At 40.6% G+C, this 18,632-nt stretch overlaps 1 protein-coding gene across 2 annotated transcripts in view; it reads right to left on the reverse strand.

The window, feature by feature from the left end:
• lzts2a (leucine zipper, putative tumor suppressor 2a) overlaps nucleotides 1-18,632 on the reverse strand; it is a 40,202-nt gene that overhangs the window by 14,187 nt on the left and 7,383 nt on the right. The window contains exon 2 of one of the 2 annotated variants that reach the window (XM_078273266.1): nucleotides 7,030-7,142. The gene's annotated coding sequence lies outside the window, so the exon portion shown is untranslated. Of the gene's footprint in view, nucleotides 1-3,857; nucleotides 4,185-7,029; nucleotides 7,143-18,632 lie in introns of those variants that run through there. The other variant, XM_078273265.1, reaches the window with a different exon arrangement.

Genomic DNA, 18,632 nt, shown 5'->3' on the forward strand with positions numbered 1-18,632 from the left:
TATGACAAAGCATATGTTCGTGCCCACGTCAAGCTACGTCATGCTTTATGTACTGTACTTAATTAAAAGTAGAGCGGTCATCTCTTTTTTATCTTTTGCTGACAGTGAAATACAGTATCAACATGTTTTTCTACAGAATACCTCTTTTCATTTAACAAAAGAAGCCACAAGCCATAATTCAAGATTTTGGGAAATAGCCTTTTTCGCTTTCTTGCCAAGAGTTAGATGACAAAATTGATACCGCTATCATGTCTGTACGCTAAATATGAAGCTACGGCCAGCAGCCGGTTAGCTTAGCTTAGCAAAGAGATGGGAAACAGGGGGAAACAGCTAGCCTGGCACTGTCCAAAGGTAACACAATCTACCTACCAGCACCTCTAAATGTAATATTTTGTTGTGATTATATGGGGAGTTATGTGCCTTATCTAATTCTTGGCTGGGAGCAGTGACTGGCAGTAAACCCAGCCCGATCTGCCGGCGATTTGATTTCACCCTGCAGCTCAGGCTGGAAACCTGTACGTTTATCTTTCCTGCTTCCGTTACAATTTTGCGGGGACCAGTCACAAACTGGCTTATCCACCTGGCGTGCTATTGGTGGGTTTAACACGATGACGATAGAGAAGCGACCAAGCAGCTTTTTGTTTACATTCAACATAGCGGCCACCGAAGCGCAGCAACTTGTTGATGCTGCTGTCGCTGCTACGTGACCTGGATCGTTGGTCTGATTGGTTGAAGGACTATCCAATTGCGTACAGAGTCATTTTCTACTACTCTTGTGCAGTAGAAAATACAGAGCAGACTCCCCAGACTAACATTCAATCTTAAAAGATTGAGCTTAGACTAGTGACGTCCTGGAGTCTCTGCTAGTTGACTGTGACTACAAAACTATTAATTTATAAAAGTAAAATCAGGAACTATCTAAACAAATAAAAAGTAAATAAGATTAGGAATCTGACTAGACATTTGATGCTAGCTTGCAGTACTTGATAGCTTTTGATACTGGATGTTTAGGACATATCTCAGTAACAGTTTTCATCCCCAGTCAGACACAGCACTCGAGCTGAAGAGTGCTGGTTTACTAGGTGGCATAGAAGGAAATTGAGGTATGAGTATGTGAAAAAAGGAAGATGGCTGACATTCCTGGTCCTCTCCAAATGTTGGATTTTCCAGGAGGTTTTCCAGCCACGTACAATTATTCAGCGGCGGTCAGTGGTCAGACCCGCAGACACTGGAAATACCAAGAATGCCGGTGGTAGAGACACAGGGATTAGTGTGGCCAGTGGACTTCTGTTTGTCAGGATCAATGGCCAGTTCAGCCTTTACTCACAGACCTAGACTTAATAGACTAACTGGGGGCAGCTCTGATCTCTTATCAGTGCATGTAATTTTGTCTTAAGCATGGTGCTTACTAGAGTATATCTTTGAAAATCCAGGTCCTCAGGCTGTTCAGACTTCTCATTGTCCCAAATCTGGAGTGAAGAGTAAAGTTTTCCCTCCTAAACTTCCCTTCGACCCCCCCCCGCCGCTTTGGCTGTATGAACAGTGGAAGGCCATTGTTTCAGTTTAACAGAGGGCAGAGAGCAGAGAGGGGCCTGTTATCTCACACTGAAAGTAACAGCACTTTGACTGACAATAATGTGAGTGAGTGAGGATGATGGGAGCCTTGATTGTAGGAGAGCGGTTTACTTACAACAAGACTTCAGTGAGAAGAAGTAGGCCATAATATATGCTCAGCAAAGGTGTCACAGCTTTAGTGTGAAATACCATAATAAATAATGTGGAATATAACACACACACAGACACAGACACACACACACACACACACACACAAATGAGTTTCACAGCAGCTATTACATAAGCAGTGAAGCCTCACTTTAACTGTGCCAGCCTCAATATATAATTCACTTCCACTCATCTGAGAAAATATCTGACATGGCAAAGAAGCACATGTGCAGACGACGTATTCAGACACACTGTCCGTGCTGCTGTAAACTGGAGAAAGATGGAGGGGAGGACACAGACTGGCGTGGAAAACACACATTCAGCAAACTGAACAGAAGCCTGGCCGACGTCTAATCTCTTGCCGTCTCTTGGTCTTCCTGTGTTTCTGTCTCTCTCTCAGTCTCCCTCCTTCAGTTTTCCACCATGCTTCTTAACTCAAGGCTTTACATAAATACCTGGCATAACATTTAGCTTGATGGGATCACTGTAAAAAAAACAGACCCGAGGATAGGACGTCGAACTGAAGCTGAATCCAGTTTCAAATTCTTTAACAAATCTTTTTTGATTCTATCTAAGAGAGATTGTGAATGTGAGCTTTGATGAGGGGTTTGTTGGCCAAGCTTATCAAATCTGAATATTTTACCAACTTGGACCTGGATATCGGACCCTAAGGAATGAGGAAGAAAGGGAAGGAAAACCAAGGAGAAAGAGGTCTCACTACCTTTTATTTGGTGCTACTTTCCTACATTTTAATGCTGTACACACACAGACACACACACACACACACACACACACACACAGGAAGCATGAGTCAACACAGCTGGAAAGCGTTACATATGTAACCTGCAACACGTGACACATATTTACCTCATTTGTTTTGTTTAAAGAAAACGTCTCTCTGTCCCTCAGTCTTACTCCCCTTGAGGTAAACTTTACGTCAGCGTTTGCGTCTCGACACCTGTCCATTTACAGTCGCTATGTTTATGGAGTGAAACATCACTCCTTCTAACTCTGTCAAAATCCAGTCAGCATAATTACAATCTTCTCTCAAATGAAACCTCAAAATAACACGGTCAAACAGACAGCTAGTACAAAGAGTTGAGTGAATGGACAGCCTTCTAACTGCTCCGACTATAAACATATCTGCTGAAACATCACTCTTGGGCCAAAACAAACTTGATGAGAAACTACAATATGTGGCCCAGGGCACATGAGGAGTCTTGTAATTACACGCATAGGGAAGACAGAAGAGAAACAACTGCGGCCTGTGTCTCCTAAAGTGCTTTGTCATCAAAAGAAACATGAATGTTTTGTACGGGTCACAATTCTAAGATGCAGCCTAATTGTCTGCTCTGGTAGAGACATATCTGCTGCCTCATGCTCTTTCTTATCTCGACTGTAAGGGTGTGCAGACAGATTGAATAACAACACCACCCTCCTCCTCTTTCCTATTGCTCCTCCAGGCCAACTGTTCAGAGGGTGGGACAGCTGAAATTTCAAATCAATACCCCAACAGTCTGTAATGAGCAGATTACCCAGGGTTGGGATTAGAAAACCATCAAAAACTCATCATCCCACCTCAACAAATCCAAGCTACCGGGTCTGTTTGCCCTAGCTTGTTCAGACCAAAAGTCTCCAGGGTCATTTAGAGCAGCTACAGTCCTAACAACTTTAGAAAACTAATTTCAAGCTAACACCAGTCAGCTGACTCTGAAGCATCCAGCTGCCTTCACTCTTTGGCAAAATGACAGGAAACCAAGTTTTCCAGGGATCACTATTTGACCAGTTAGTTCTCAGTTTATCCAGATTTTAGAAGACATCACCAATTTTTTTTGCCTTCACTAACATTCCAATCCTGTTAAAATCAGTGTTTGTGTTTGTGCTTGGCCTGCCAAGCAACTTTTGTCTCAAACTCTTTCCATTACACACCTTCCATTATTGGCATTTTCCACAATGGACACCCTCTTAAGTGGCTTCACACTGATTCAAGGTGCTCATGAAAACAAGGTTTCCGCAAATTTGTCTTCAAGTAAACCAAGCCAAAGTGGGATAAAGGGCAGGGTAAAGAGAGCCTGAGTTTGGAGAATTAAAGTAACACACATGCACAAACACACACACTCTTTCTCCACACTCACCCCAGTGAGAGCCCTGCATCGCTGCCTCCACTTGTCTCCGTCTCTCTTGGAAAAAATAAAATAAAAGTAATAATCACTCCAGCCTCTGCTGGCTCAGATTCTCCCAGTCTCTCCTTCCTTTTCTTCGTCGTCTACCTCTTCTTTACAACACTCCAGCTTCCTGCCGTTGCCTCTGCAGCGCGCCAGGACTTCATATCCCGACACGAGGACTTTCAAATGGAAGCCCCCTTATTTTCCTGTCCTCTCCTCCTCCTCCTCTCTCTCTTCTTACTTTTCTCCACTGCTCCTCTTCTCAGCTTTCCTTTCCTGCTGTCTGCCTTAGCACCGCCTTCCCCTCCTCCTCATTTCTTCCTCACCTCTCTCACTTTTGTCTGCCAGCCCCCCTGCCTCTAGTTCCCCTCTTTTAACACACAGACTACTCTCCTCTGCCTCTCTCTCCTCCCCCTTCTCTTTTCCCTTCTCTTTCACACACTGCATCAACACAATCCTGCGTGAAATTGAACATTTTTAGAAATGTTATTGACTATTTCTGTTTGGTATGTGTGTATGTGTGAAAATTGGATGGCCCACAGGCATTCAGGGGAACACTCCCTCTTACCCCATTGTTCTGCATCTACCCTTTGGCTAAATAACAGTGCAGTTATCAAACAACATCGACTATATCAAGAGCTGCAGCCGCTACAGAGGGAGGGGGGTCAATTCCCTCAGATGGGGTAAATTACATAACATGTTTCTGCTCATCTTTGTGCCTGCACACACCACACGCTCTATCGTGCAGAGTATTATTCGGCAGGTAACAGGAAGCATTAAATGCCTGAGTGGAAAGGGATTGAAAATGTTTTGCTTGTTTTTTGAAGTGTCTGGAAGTGAAATTGAAAGGGTGATGGTGGAAAGAAAATTATGCGCGCAGTGAAATGAGGCATACTTTGGCTATATCAGGGCTGCAACTAGAGTATTTTCATTATCAATTAATCTGTTGATTATACATCATTCTACTGTTTTGGCTTGTGACACCTTCAGTTTAAGCTACATCTACGTGTGACCTCTCATCATTATGGCCTCAGTAAAGAGTTTTTACTTCTCAGGATATTTCTCTTAAAAAAAACCTGCAGCTTAAGGAGGTAAAAGTATCTAGTATTTCAAAAGAAAAAAGCTAAAATAAGACAGATGTGACCTCTCAGATTTATCTTGAAATGTGGTGGGCAACCAATGAACTAGTTAGTCAGTAAAAAGTGAAAAATGCTTCCCAGAGCCCAAGGTGATGTCTTAGAATTTCTTGTTTCGCCTGACCTATGGTATAAAACCCAAGGACATTAAATTAAAAATTATATAAAACAAAAATAGCAGCAAATCCTCACATTTTTGAAGCTTGAAACACCACATTTTTGGCGATGGCAATGTCAGACTGTTAAATGTCAGTCCACCACTTTGACTGAAAACTCCAGACTGAAATATCTCAACAACTATTTGAAGGACAACTATTTGGTAATCCTCTGACTTTTCATTTAGTGCCATCATAAGGTCAAATTTTCAATTTATGCCAATACTTTTGCAGGTATTTGGTCATAAACCAAGACATTCCCCTCAGCCTCAGCTGTGTTTTGTGTTTTGTGCTAATTAGCTAATATTATCATGCTAACACACTAAACTAACTAAAGTTTATTGTTGTATGCTTCCATGGAAAACCAGTAGGAGGACTGAGTAATGCTGGAGGAGAAGCGATAGTGTGTGTGTGTGTGTGTGTGTGTGTGTGTGTGTGTGTGTGTGTGTGTGTGTGTGTGTGTGTGTCTTCTCTCTCTCTTTACTGGAACTGCCCTGTACCTCCCTCTGAGTCCCACGGTAACAAGTGAGAAGAGAATTCACTTCTGTTCTCTGACTTGGCACTTCACTGCCATTAACACAGCCCACCTCTCCATGATGAAATACAGCAGAAAGCTTTTGAGTCTTTTTTGCGTGTGACAGTGTGTGTGAGTGAGTGAGTGAGTGAGTGAGTGAGTGAGTGAGTGAGTGAGTGAGTTTGTGTCAGCAAGAGTTTATGTCAGCCTCCAAACAGACAATAGAAACTTACAAACTGAGTTCATCCGTTCAGTGTGACACATTAAACCCTCACATGAGTCCGCACAGAGCAGTAGGCTGAACGTGACATTAAAGAAAAGTAGGAAGAGAAGTTTAAACTTGTTTATTAAGTGGACTTTTAGAGGAATGAAGCATACCACACAACAAAACAAACAAATGTGCAAGCCAAAAAACAAGGTACTAAGTAGGAGTCTTTTGTCTTTAAAAGTGACCTTGCCTAAGCAGCCGGTGAGTATCGTTGTGGGACCACTAATGAAGGAAGGGGACAGCTGGGCTGGGACAGGCTGAGCTGGACTGGAGGAAAGACAGAAAGCTGAGGATACAGCAGATCTGTAATGGAGACGGTGGAAAGAAGAGAGGAAGACAGCTGCTGCTGTGTGGATCACACATTATTATCCCCCCACATATCTCACAAACACTGCCCTTCACTGTGAGGCCTTGAGTTGATAGAAATGATAAAGGAGCTAATGTCAGGACTCAGTGTTGTGTGACTGCTCGTGGCCCAAAAACAAACAAAAACATTGTTGTAGCTATCCAATTTAGATTGACACAAATGAGTTTAGAGGAGGCTTTGTGAAAGAGAAAATTACATTTGTGGCAGCAGCAAACAGACAAACACACCTTCCCTGACGTCTTCGAGGTATTGCTGTCGCCCAGCTGCCGTATGGAACAAAACAGGCTCAGCCACAAATTCCTGACCCCTTGACCCCCTCATCTCCTCCTCCTCTAAATCCTCCTCCCCCCTGTGTCACACACTCTAACTGCCATCCATCTCTAAACACAATCCCTAAATGGACACTTCAAAGATGGAGGTCAAGACCCCCATTTCCATAAATGTGTGTGCATGTCTGTGTGACAAAGTGACCACAGCGGGTCACTCCAAACTGAGCCCATACCAAGAAGTCATACCATTGATCAATGTCCCCAGTGCTCCCAGACAGGAAAGAAAAAGACCAACACCAAAAGGGAGGGAGAGAAAGAACAAGTGGCATAGGAGGATTGGGGGACGCTTGAGTCAGCAAATATTGAAGGTCAACGTTGTCAGAGAAGGGTTTTGTCTGCAGAGGGTGTTTTATTTTTGTGTGTGGTTCTTTACCTCAGAGTGTCGCCCAGCGTACACCGCCTGAAGGTCTGGGGGACACAGGGAAGTAGCAGTGAGCTCTCATCCCAGGACCTCACTCCTCTCTGAGCCTCCTCCTGCACTCTGGCCTGAGGGAAAACACACAGCATTAATGTTAACCTGTTGACTCAAAATTACACTAATGTTTGCAGGATTTACATTGTATTAAACCTGCAATACTTTTTTGGCCACTTGTGGGCAACAGGAACACAGAACTGACACCTTTTAAGTTGGCATGGCAAACTTTACTTTATTTATACATTCAGCAGTTAAAGAGCAACATTAGCATCCGTTTGGAGTCGTGATTGTGTCCACCTGATGAATGTAAGTCCAATATTCTCTCCCTTAAAGCTCTAATTTTAGTCTCCACCAACTCCTAAAGGAAAATATCTGGCCTATTAACTGCTAAATGCGCCACTATGTTATATGTGTCTGTGCTGAGGTGCTGGGCAGGTAGTGTACAGTGGGTTTTTAGAGCTTTTTCATTGAAAAGAGCTGCATGCTGCAGCCCAAAACGACACTATGAGAGTGGTGAGAGTGAACCAAAACAGTAATGTTGTGGGCCGTACAGTTAAACAATGAGCTGAAACTTTTAACTATTAAGCTCCATAATGCCGAGGGGAGCTGCAGAGTCGAGTGATAATTCTCAAGCGACTCCTTTTGAATTATCAGTTTTTACATTGTTATTATTGTTATAAAATAACAGCTTTAGATATTAGGGGGCCCAGAGTTGTTAAGGTGCCGACAATGAAACGCAATGTCCCGGTTCGACTCCGGCCGGAGACCTTTGTTGCACGTCATTCCTCATCTCTATCTCTCCTCATTTCCTGTCATCCACTGCCAAATACAGGCATCTACTTAAGACAGTCAAGACTTGGGCAGCATTGTGCAAGTAATACATTTAGAAGTCTATCTGAAGTGTGACTATAAGTTAGATCCGTATCTTTGTAAAACCAACCTCTGAACAAGCACCCACATGCAAATGAAAAATACAACCAAATATACCAAGCATCTCATAATGAAATAATAATGAAATAAAGTGTGGAGAATGAACAATTTCACTGACTCATAAAAATTGTATAAGAGAAAAAAAAGGGAGGAAATTATAAAAGAACAGGAGGTTAAAAGGCAGTAGAGCTTGGTGATATATTGATTTTGGTTGTTATATCCTGAATTAGTGTTTCCTGGTTTTATTGGCTGCATAAGAGTTAATCAAAACAAAGCTCTGAGCTTATCTGACTTCAGAGTCAAATAAGCCATGATAAATATCAGTATAAACTATAGTGCCAAGCTATTTTGTCTAAAAAGCCTTGTGAAGTTTGATTTTGTCAGTATTACCACCCCCTGGTGTTCAATAACAGAAAACTTCTTCCATTTGTATACTGAAGGGTTTTATCTTCTTTTCCCAAAAATGCTAATTAGCCCTATTTCATTTATGTGTTTTTATCTTCTGATCTCACCACCTCTCTAATTTTTACACAAGCAGCTGATGAGGTAATCAGTCAGCTTGTTGCAGTCCAATAAGTGATATGATACAACTATTGATTTTGGCCCGTGTCCACATGCAGGGGTCATTCCTGAGCCTCCGAGCTGCTTTTGAGAACCACAAACGGATGCTGACTGGGCTCCTTACAGAGCTATTTTCATAAACAGAAGGACTGTAGGAATATGAACAATCACACAAAAGTATTGTCAATGCAAATTGTATCAGCTGGAGTTTGATGTTGTGTTTTGGCTGCACAGAAAATTAGTTATTCAGGTTCAACTTTGGCTATGGCGTCCACATGAATGGCATAATTACATTACCCTAGATTATAAGGTAGAGAAACGTCAGAGTACATTGTTTTAACGCCCAACACAATTCAGACAAAAGCAGACAAGAAAAAGCTCAATCTTTTCTCCAGCACCCACCACCAAACATCATCCATTACAGAGATGCTACAAAAATGCTTATTTCATTTGGAAAACAGGACATAATGCATAACCTTTGAAACTAAATTAATATAATCAATTTAATTCAGACATATGATCACATAAAACATGATTATTGATTAACCTTTAGATTTCCTTACAGCTCTGATGTCACTGATGTTTCTAAGAAGCTCAAATAGCATCAATATGCAGCAAACATGAAATGAAATCATGTGCTGGTCCGTCAACAGAAAATCTAACAAACTTATATATGGATTTCCATAAATCTGGAGGTTAGTAAGGCTTAAGGCCAAGGTACGACTGATTAAAGTGGCAATCAGAATCTGGGATTCCTGCCATTAGATGATTATTATGTTTCAGCCATTTGAGGCCGGATTTGATGGCCACGTGCCTTGTAGTTGTCACTGTGAACACCAGTGAGACACAGCCTGATCATCTGCAGCTGAGCATCAATCTGTCCTAACAGGGGGCCCCCAGGAGGACAAATGGTCAAGGTCTTCCCTGAGGGACACAGGGGATTAGTGAGATAACAGAGTGGGGGTTTATTCAGATTTCCCACCCACCTTTAAGTTATTTGTCTTGGTAATACATACAACTTCACAGATATGATAGTGATAGAGTGTGTGAGGCCGTAGACAATGTGCTTTGAGCTAAATGCTAACGTCAGCATGCCAACATGCTAATGTTAAGCAGGCAAAATGTTCACCATAGTCACCATCTTAGTTTAATGTGTTAGCATGCTAACATTTGCTAATCTTGACCCAATGATGGCACTAGATGAGTTAATGGATCATTACAATTATTATAAAAGGGAACATGCATGTTTTAACCAAATTTCATCACAATCCTTACAATAGTGTTCCTCAAAACCAAAAATGTCAACCTCTTGGTGGCGCTACAGGAAGTCAGGGGATCACCAAAGTCACTAGGATTCATCCTCTGAATGTATGTACAAAATTGAATGGAAATCCATTTGCTAGTTGTTGATATTTCAGTCTGGACCAAAGTAATTAACTGATCGACCGACATTGCCATCCCTACAACCATGCTGCTAGTGTTTAGATCAAGGACAGATTTATAGAAACAGTAATTTGTGAATATAGGCACCTTTACTGTACTGGGTGCGCGCGCACACACACACACACACACACACACACACACACGATTATCTTGTCATTTTCATAAAACCCACTTCAAGGTCAAAAAGACATGACATGTGATGCTGTAATTATTTCTGCAGGGCTTGAAGTTCTCACACACACACACACACACACACACACACACACACACACACACACACACACACACACACACACACACACACACACACACACTAATCAGTATATGACATCTCACCCTGTATGATAGACTGATGTGAACCAGATTAGATAGAGATTAATAATCCTTTAGATCACTGGTAGATAGATTACATCGCTATAGCAGCATATGTCCTCACCACAGGGACCACACTTAATGTGAGTACAATGACACAATGAGTCAGGGTGCTGAATATTAAATTCAGCTGAAGGTGTTATTAAGGTTATGCAGCGTGTGTGCTTTGGGTTCACTTTGGTAATCACAGTGCTTCTAACGTTACATGTGTTGGGTCACTCCAGGTCTTTACTGTGTTTCAATGCTGTACTGATGAGGGAGGAGTAAAGGAGGGTGAAGGAGAAAGTAGCTGCCGTCACACAAAAGGCGTGGCTGAATCTGTGCCAAGGTGACTCTTGCAAAATGAAACAAGAGAGAGAAGAGTTCAGCTTAGCCTTGAAAGATTGACCAACACATGAACACACGTATTAGACGTATCTAGGGATGGGCAACAGGGACAGGATTTCAGTATATTAGTATATGTCATTATATGTTGCAATATCAATATAATGTGTTATAGTACATTGTGCTGCAACTAACCATTATTTTCTTTTTTGATTAATCTGACAGTTATTTACTTGATTAATCGACTCATTGTTTTATCGTTTTGTTTATAAAAAGTCAATAAATAATGAAAAATACCCTTCACAGCTTCCGGAGTCCAAGGTGTAATCTTCAGATGTCTTGTTTTGTCAGACCAACGGTCCAAAAGCCACACATTTACAATTATATAAAACCGAGAAAAGCAGTGAATCCTCACATTTGAGCAACTGGAACAAAGAAATGTTTGCTATTTTTCCTTTAAATAATAAAAGAAACAGTATATCGATTATCAAATAATCTAAATAATTAGGAATTTATTTTCTATTGATTAATTAATTGATTAATCAACTAATTGCTTTAGCTTTAAAAAATAACTAGACAGGAATATATGTTTTTGGCTAATCCAGTGAATTACATCCCACATAAATCACAATACTTCATTCCATTGGTGCAAAAACTTGGTAAATGCAATATTGCCATAAAGAAATTCTTCTCAGTAATTTGCAACATTGCACACAATAACCAAATATAGAACTGAAACTATTAAGCAATGAATTGATCGACAGAAAATCATTGTTTCTGTCATATTTTCAAGCAAAAATGTCAAAAATTCTCTGTTTACACCTACAAGTGTTAAGCTTCTTTAGGTTTCATTGTAAACTTAATACTGGGGGTTTGGGAATGACAAAACACACAATCTGAAGAAGTCAAGCTGACTTCTGATTGGCATTTTGCACTATTTTCTGATATTTTATAAACCAAAACATTAATCAATAATCACCAAATGAGCTGATAATAGAAACAATGAGAAGTTGCAGCCCTAGCCTGATACAACCAGAGGTATTAAAGTGATAGCTACCTCGGTGTAAACATCTCAGTATCACAGTATATCTACATATTGCTCACCCCTAGACACATCTATTAAATAATAGAGCTAACAAGTCAACAGCACAGTTTCTACACCAGAAGAGAATCAATGGGAATAGTAAAACACTTTCTAAGAATAGAGCAGTCAGGCAATGCAATTTCTATGTATCTATCTTTCCATTTTCGCTGTCATTAACTGAACACTCGTATTGTACTCTGCGCCTGGCACTTTTCTGGCTGCCGCTGTCGCTTTTTTCCCAAGAAAGTGGAAAGCTGCTTTGTTGCCATAATATGCCCTGTGTGATGCTTGGCCCATTTTCCAGCCTGCTTTCATTGTGTAAGCACACATACACTACATAAAACGACTGCTGCTTCAATTTCTGACTTTTATTCAGCAGGGATTAGGTGGCAGACAACATCAGAGCCATGAAAAGCAGAGCAGAGCAGCAGCGAAATGCAAACTCTCCCTCTGATCCACTGAGTGAGGGAGGGAAAGAGAAACAGAGATGGAGAGTTGGCTACGTTACAAAGAACACGATTTAATCACTGACCTCTACTCTTACAACTGAAGACAAATGGCCATGATTAATGAGGGCCATTCATCTTATAGGTTACGGGGAAAAAACACAATGGCAACTGCATTTGCACATGCTGCTCTGATAAATCTATCTGCTGTATATATTAAACTGCAGTCCTGTTAGTTTGCGCTTCACTTCTGATCAAGGAGCTCAGGTCACCCTCGTGTAGATCCAGCTTTGTTCACTAGAGGGCAGCCTGTCTAAGTCTGGCTTTTCTCAATAAAAACTGAATTGACATTCAAACCTCAGGGAAACACTGTTGTTACAACCATTAATAGAAAACACATGTATTCTTTCAATGCATCCTGTACAAAACTTGGCCCTCCAGCTTTGTTTTAATTCATTCCTTAAAACATCTCTTTCACTTGTATCCAGCGATATCCACCTACACTGAAGAAGAAAAGCATGAACTGAGACCAGTGGTAGAAGAAGTACTGCGATCCTTTACTTAATTTAAAGTACCTATATGACAATGTCAAAGTACAGAAGTATTGCCAGTAAATTTACTTGTTCTGCAGAACATGAATACATATACATTATAAGACTGTTAATACTGTCATTATGTAAGCAGCATGTGCTGGTTGAGGTGAAGCTAGTTTATCTTAATCTGAGGGGCCGAGAGATGATGAATAAGGATTGGAAAGTAGGCCTGCACGATAAATCGTTATAAAATCGCGATCTCCATTCACCCCTGTTCGCGATTTAATTTTTAAATGACTTCGATTTTTTTTTTCTCTCCTTCAATTCATTTATTGAAAGCTTTTGACATTGACATGCTTTAATTATGTAAAGACATGTTCATGGAGTTCAGATAGAGCCTGTATCAGGGCCGTATTTAGTTCAATGTGTTATATGTCACTATTTTTGGTAGCCTAGTGTACTTAAATGGCCAGTATGTACTTTATTTTCTTTATTCATTGAAGCCTCTATGTTTACAGGCTTGTGGTGATGCGCAATGTGCTATAGGTGCCAAAAGAAATCTATGTTTGGTACTGCCAATTTGTTTTGTTTTGTCATGGTTCATGTGTGCAATAAACATTACACTTCGTGAGAAAATAAATCATGGCAGAGAATCGTGATATCAATTCTAAGCTAAAAAATCGTGATTCATATTTTTCCCCGAATCGTGCAGGCCTATTGGAAAGATAAAAACTTTCTAATTAAGTTTTGATTCACAAATATGTGTCCATTTGCTTTACTTTTCTCTAACCTTTGCTTTTATTGTGGGCATTGAACTGTTACTTAAAGGAACTATTAAGAAGGCCTAATTAAGAAGACCTATCGAGAAGTTTAGAGGGGAAATCACTCTTAGCCATCTTAACATCTTGTAACAAGAGACAACTAGACTTACTTTACTTACTAAACTTTAATCTTAAAAAATGTGTTGTATTTTATAAACCCATCATGTTTGTTTTTTTATGTGGAATCTTAATCTCCAGAGCAAAAGTACAATGTTTTCTTCTAAAATGTAGAGTAGTAGAAGCATTAAGGAACATAAAGTAGATACTCATAATACCTCAAAATTATATTTACTCAAGTACAGCACTTGAGTAACTGTTACTTTCCACCTCTGCCAGAGGAGAATTACCTCATCAAGTACTCAGTGATGTGAAACGGCTAATTGATACACTCCTCCTCTAACTCTCCTTTCTCTATTCCCTTCTCCACCCTGTAATGTCCTCTAAGATTTCAGATGTCAGAAGTCCTCAGTGGCCAGATTAGATGAGATGACATGAGATCAGGGCAGCAGCAGCAGCAGCAGCAGCAGCAGGTCAAATCCATCTCTGTAACCGATCTTAAGAACAGCAGCTTATGCTCGGCCACAGCCGCACACAATTAACCTCTCTCTGTGAAAATCTTACTATAAAAAAGGATGATGTTGCATGTTCCCAGATAGCTGATAACTAATGAGGGTCTTCTGTGGGGAAACGGTGAGACATGGGCAGGAGTAGCAAAAGCTGACTGCACAGAGGAAATAAAGAGAGCAGGAAGAAATTAACAAAAGAAAAAAAAAAAACTGTAGAAAATTTTCATTTGCCTTCTCAGCGCTTCAACTACAGCCAGAGCCAAAAGCTTTGTCTTGGCTTTTGTCTGTCTCCAGCTCTATCAGCCTGCCGCTGTTGTAACAATTTGTCTGTCTAGAGGATGCAAATCATCTCCTTTCATTCACACAGTTTGTCTCCTCTCATGATATTCTGTCTCCCTGTCTTTAGCTTTTCCTCTATTATGTCAAATACATTTCTCAGCTCAAGGAGCAGGAACATACAGTAGTGTGCATTGAGAAGTTAAGGGGGGAAATATTTCATGGAAACACACCTGTCAGCATCTGGCTGCACTTTAACTGCATTATACCTAAATCCAGAGAAAGTTGAAATGAGACAAACAGCATGAGAGCTGCTGCTGTCACGATTCACGCGGGCTACAGAAAAGTGAAAGATTTCCGTCTTGATCATGTTTCGCCATCTATGACTACTGCAGCAGGGTGGTTTGTGCTGTCACAAGAACACAAGGAAACTACTCTGAGGATGCATATGTAGTTCACAGACCAGTGGTGGAAGAAGCACTCAAATGTAAAAGTACCAATACAACAATGTAAGTCCATTACAAGTAAAAGGCCTGCATTCAAAATCCTTTCCAATAAAAGTAAGTAGATTTAGTGTCATACTGTTATATACTGTAACATTATTTTATGTTATTGTTTGTGCTGCATTAATGTTTAAGCAGCAATGAAACATCTATGAAGTTTAGAGGTCTAAATTTGTCTTTGATGGAACTCACAGACAAATTACAAGACGAGACTTAAGATACTTTTTGATCAGTAACCAACTGAGATCAGTAACCAACAACAGAGTGGAAAAAAAAAAGCACCAGATTAAGTTTGACACACGAGAACAAGGAAAATCTAATGCTATTATTTATCTCAACCTTTGAGATGATTTCCATTCCTGCCTCTATGTGCTACACTACATGGTGGTAGTGAAACAAATTATATTGTCTGTCTCTCTGCAGACATCTGCACATGTGCATGTTGTGAATACTTGCGTCTATGTGTGCTCATGAATGTGTGTCTGTACTGTATATGTGTCCCCTCTGCCACAACCACAGTAAGTGTTATTGGAGCAGGGTGAGTCGGGGGCAGAAACAGCAGAAACAAACGAGGTCCTGTGCAACCCAGAGACTGTTCCATGAATCATCCAGGAAGTTATACAGTAGCTGGCCAGTCCTCGCAGCCTTCAGCTCACAGTTAATAACTTCCAATGCAAAGTTTCCTATACTGGGCTGATTAAAAAAATCTATTTAGTTTTAGCTTTATTCTCCCTAAGAAACCCAAATAAATATAAATGGCCAGTGGTTAGAGTTCATGCTTGTGACTTAACGCAAGAAAATTTGAGCTGTTTTTGTGTTATAGAGCCAAATCTGGGACCCAACAAGCGTGAAAATGAAACCAAAATTACTCTGAGCCAGCAGTGCTATGGTAAATACCCAATAACAAAAAGAAACATAAAAAAAGCTATTTGCAGAAACACAGAACACCTTCTGAATTTAGTTTAAAACAGGAGCCATTTCTTCTGCCTGATCAATTAGATGTACAGTAAGTGTGTGTGTGTGTGTGTGTGTGTGTGTGTGTGTGCCTGCAGCAGGTACAATAAACAAGCACATTGATGTCATCCAAGTTGGCCAAACGGGAACCCCACAGTTCAATGTAGTTGAGGGAACACGTTTCTCTCCCTGAAACGCATGCATTCACCTGCACGTGTGTTTGTAGCTCTGTGTATGTGAGAGGACAAAAAACCCCCAAAGAGAACACATATATGCAAATCCAATCAAAGAACAAAAAATAACTCGAAGGACTCGAGAGATGGTGGAAGGTTAATTTATTCCTAAAATTAAGCAGTAAAATTAGAGAGAAGACGTTAGGTTTGGCGTGTACTTTGCGTTGGATTTTGTGTGTTTTAATTTGAAACCATCACTCTCTGAAGTGCGCCATTTGCTTCAAAAGACAATCTTTTCACGCACTGAGCTGAGTGGCACGCAATTACACCCACATTTCACAGCATATTTATGTCAGACACTGTTCGACTGTAAACTGTAGCTCTAACTTAGCGCCTTACACACACACACAAACACACCATCAGATCCGTCTTTTGCTCAGTTGCAAAGGTCAGCATACACACGTTTTCATGACACCCTATATAGACATACTGTATATGTGTGTTTGTGTGTGTATATAGAGCTAATGGAGACTGACATGAGGACTGACATGGATGCTGAGCTGTTCTACGCCGGGCAATGCGGTCTAACCCAGTAGCAGGGATAAACTATAAATAGACTATCTCATTCATCCTGAAAACTCCCCCATCCCCCTTTTTCTCCTGTTTCCTCTTTTCCTTTCGCTTTATCTGCAGACCTTTTATAACATTTGCTGTGCTTTCTATTTCCTCCACCAACTACATGTTTCTTCCCTGCATCGCCTTGTCAATTCCTAATTTTTCATCATCTCCCCAAATCCCCATTTTCAATCACCTACTGTCTTTTGTTTGAGGATTTTTGGTCCCAAAGAGAAGAAGAGCTAAAAACAAAGAAATATATCCAAAATACTGGAATAACAAATAGGTCAACACCAATCTTGTGATCTCAGAAGAGAGAGGGAGAGTGTGTGGGATGGGGAAAAAGGGGAGATGAGCTAGTTAAGCGTGGAGATAGGGGGAGACAGTTATGTAAGCAAGGCTAATCCCCTCCCAACCCTGCATAGTTAATAAGATAGGATGACAATGGCATCATTTCATCTGTTTATCTCTGTATCCGCCATCGCTACCACTCCAAACTGCTCTGTCTTCACCTTAATATATTTGTTTGATCTTTGGCAGCAGACAAGAGCTGTGTTTTAAACTCCACAAACTAGCAAATCCTGGTCTGCTAACACTTTATATCATCAACGATAACATCTGATTTTTGAAATCTCTCTCACAGTGAGAAAGGAATTGGACATATTCCTGTTAAACAAACTCAACTGACAGCAACTATAAATATTCCATATCTTCTTTGTTATCGGATGCCAGGCATTGGTTTTCTAAAAGTGGAGCTACAGAAACAACATGATTATTGTTAATGATATACTGAATTTTTTAGACTTGGACTCATAAAACTCCCATCATCACATGAGCCTCAACCCTCCAGTCCTTCTCTTCTCAACTCTAAGCCGACATTCTGACCTCTCCCAGTCCCATCACACACTCCCACCCAGACACGCTAATCTATAGAGGTACGTTTGGTTTACAAAGGTCAACAAGGCCAGCAGAGTGAGCTTGCATTAAGTATTTCGGCACACAACTATTGATTGAATCCTCTCACAAGGAAAGATAAGACATTACATAGTATGTTAATGGTTTCAGTTTAAAATGACCTATTCTGTACTTTGTGTTTAGTGCTTAGCATGCTGACATTAGCATTTAGCTTAAAGCAACGCTGCCTAGTACAGCCTAACAGAGCCGCCTACTTTGAGATTCATTTAGGCTCTTCAGAAACCGGTGACATCACAGAGACTATGGTTTCACCCTAACCCTGCCCCAGCATCACTGATGGGTGTGGTTAGCACCTGTAACCACGTGCAACAGTGTCACGGTGCACAGACAACATGAACGCTTCGACATCACCGCAGCACTGTGAGAAGTTCAACCACTGGAGGTCAGCAAAAACAAGATTTTCAGGGGATGTTACTCAATAAAGATAACATAAACATAACACAAAGAAACATAATTTTACAAAATCCCTTAATTATGGTTCTATAAGCATAGATATGTACAGTAGCGGATATTTACAGATTTTACTATGCACTCTAAGTTACTATAAACATATCTTTGGCATCATTTATGCCAATATATACCTATGAGCTTCAATCACCCACTAATATTGGCCATCAGTCAAGTTTTATTACCTTCATTAATGGGTTTTAATGAGTTTTTCTACTTTACATTCAGCCATCAATTCTTTAGTTACAGTTAAAATACAACATTGATAAATGGCTATTAGACTTTACGTTTTCCTAGAAGGCAGACGGTCAAACTCTCTATATAAGTAAGCTAGACTTTCATTATGAAATTGATTGTGAGACCCCCCCCTCCACTTCTCCAATCCTCCTGCTCAGACAGGACGCTCCAGTAAACTTTGACCTACTTATGTTTGCCCACAGTCTGGGCCAAGAGGGGGGGGGGGGGGGTGGGGGGGGGAGAAAAAACCCAAGACCCCAAACACTACAAGCTTCACGCTGTTATGATAATAATATGAATA

This window comes from Sander vitreus, chromosome 17 (genome assembly GCF_031162955.1).
Source record: "Sander vitreus isolate 19-12246 chromosome 17, sanVit1, whole genome shotgun sequence".
Classification (NCBI taxonomy): Eukaryota; Metazoa; Chordata; class Actinopteri; order Perciformes; family Percidae; genus Sander; species Sander vitreus.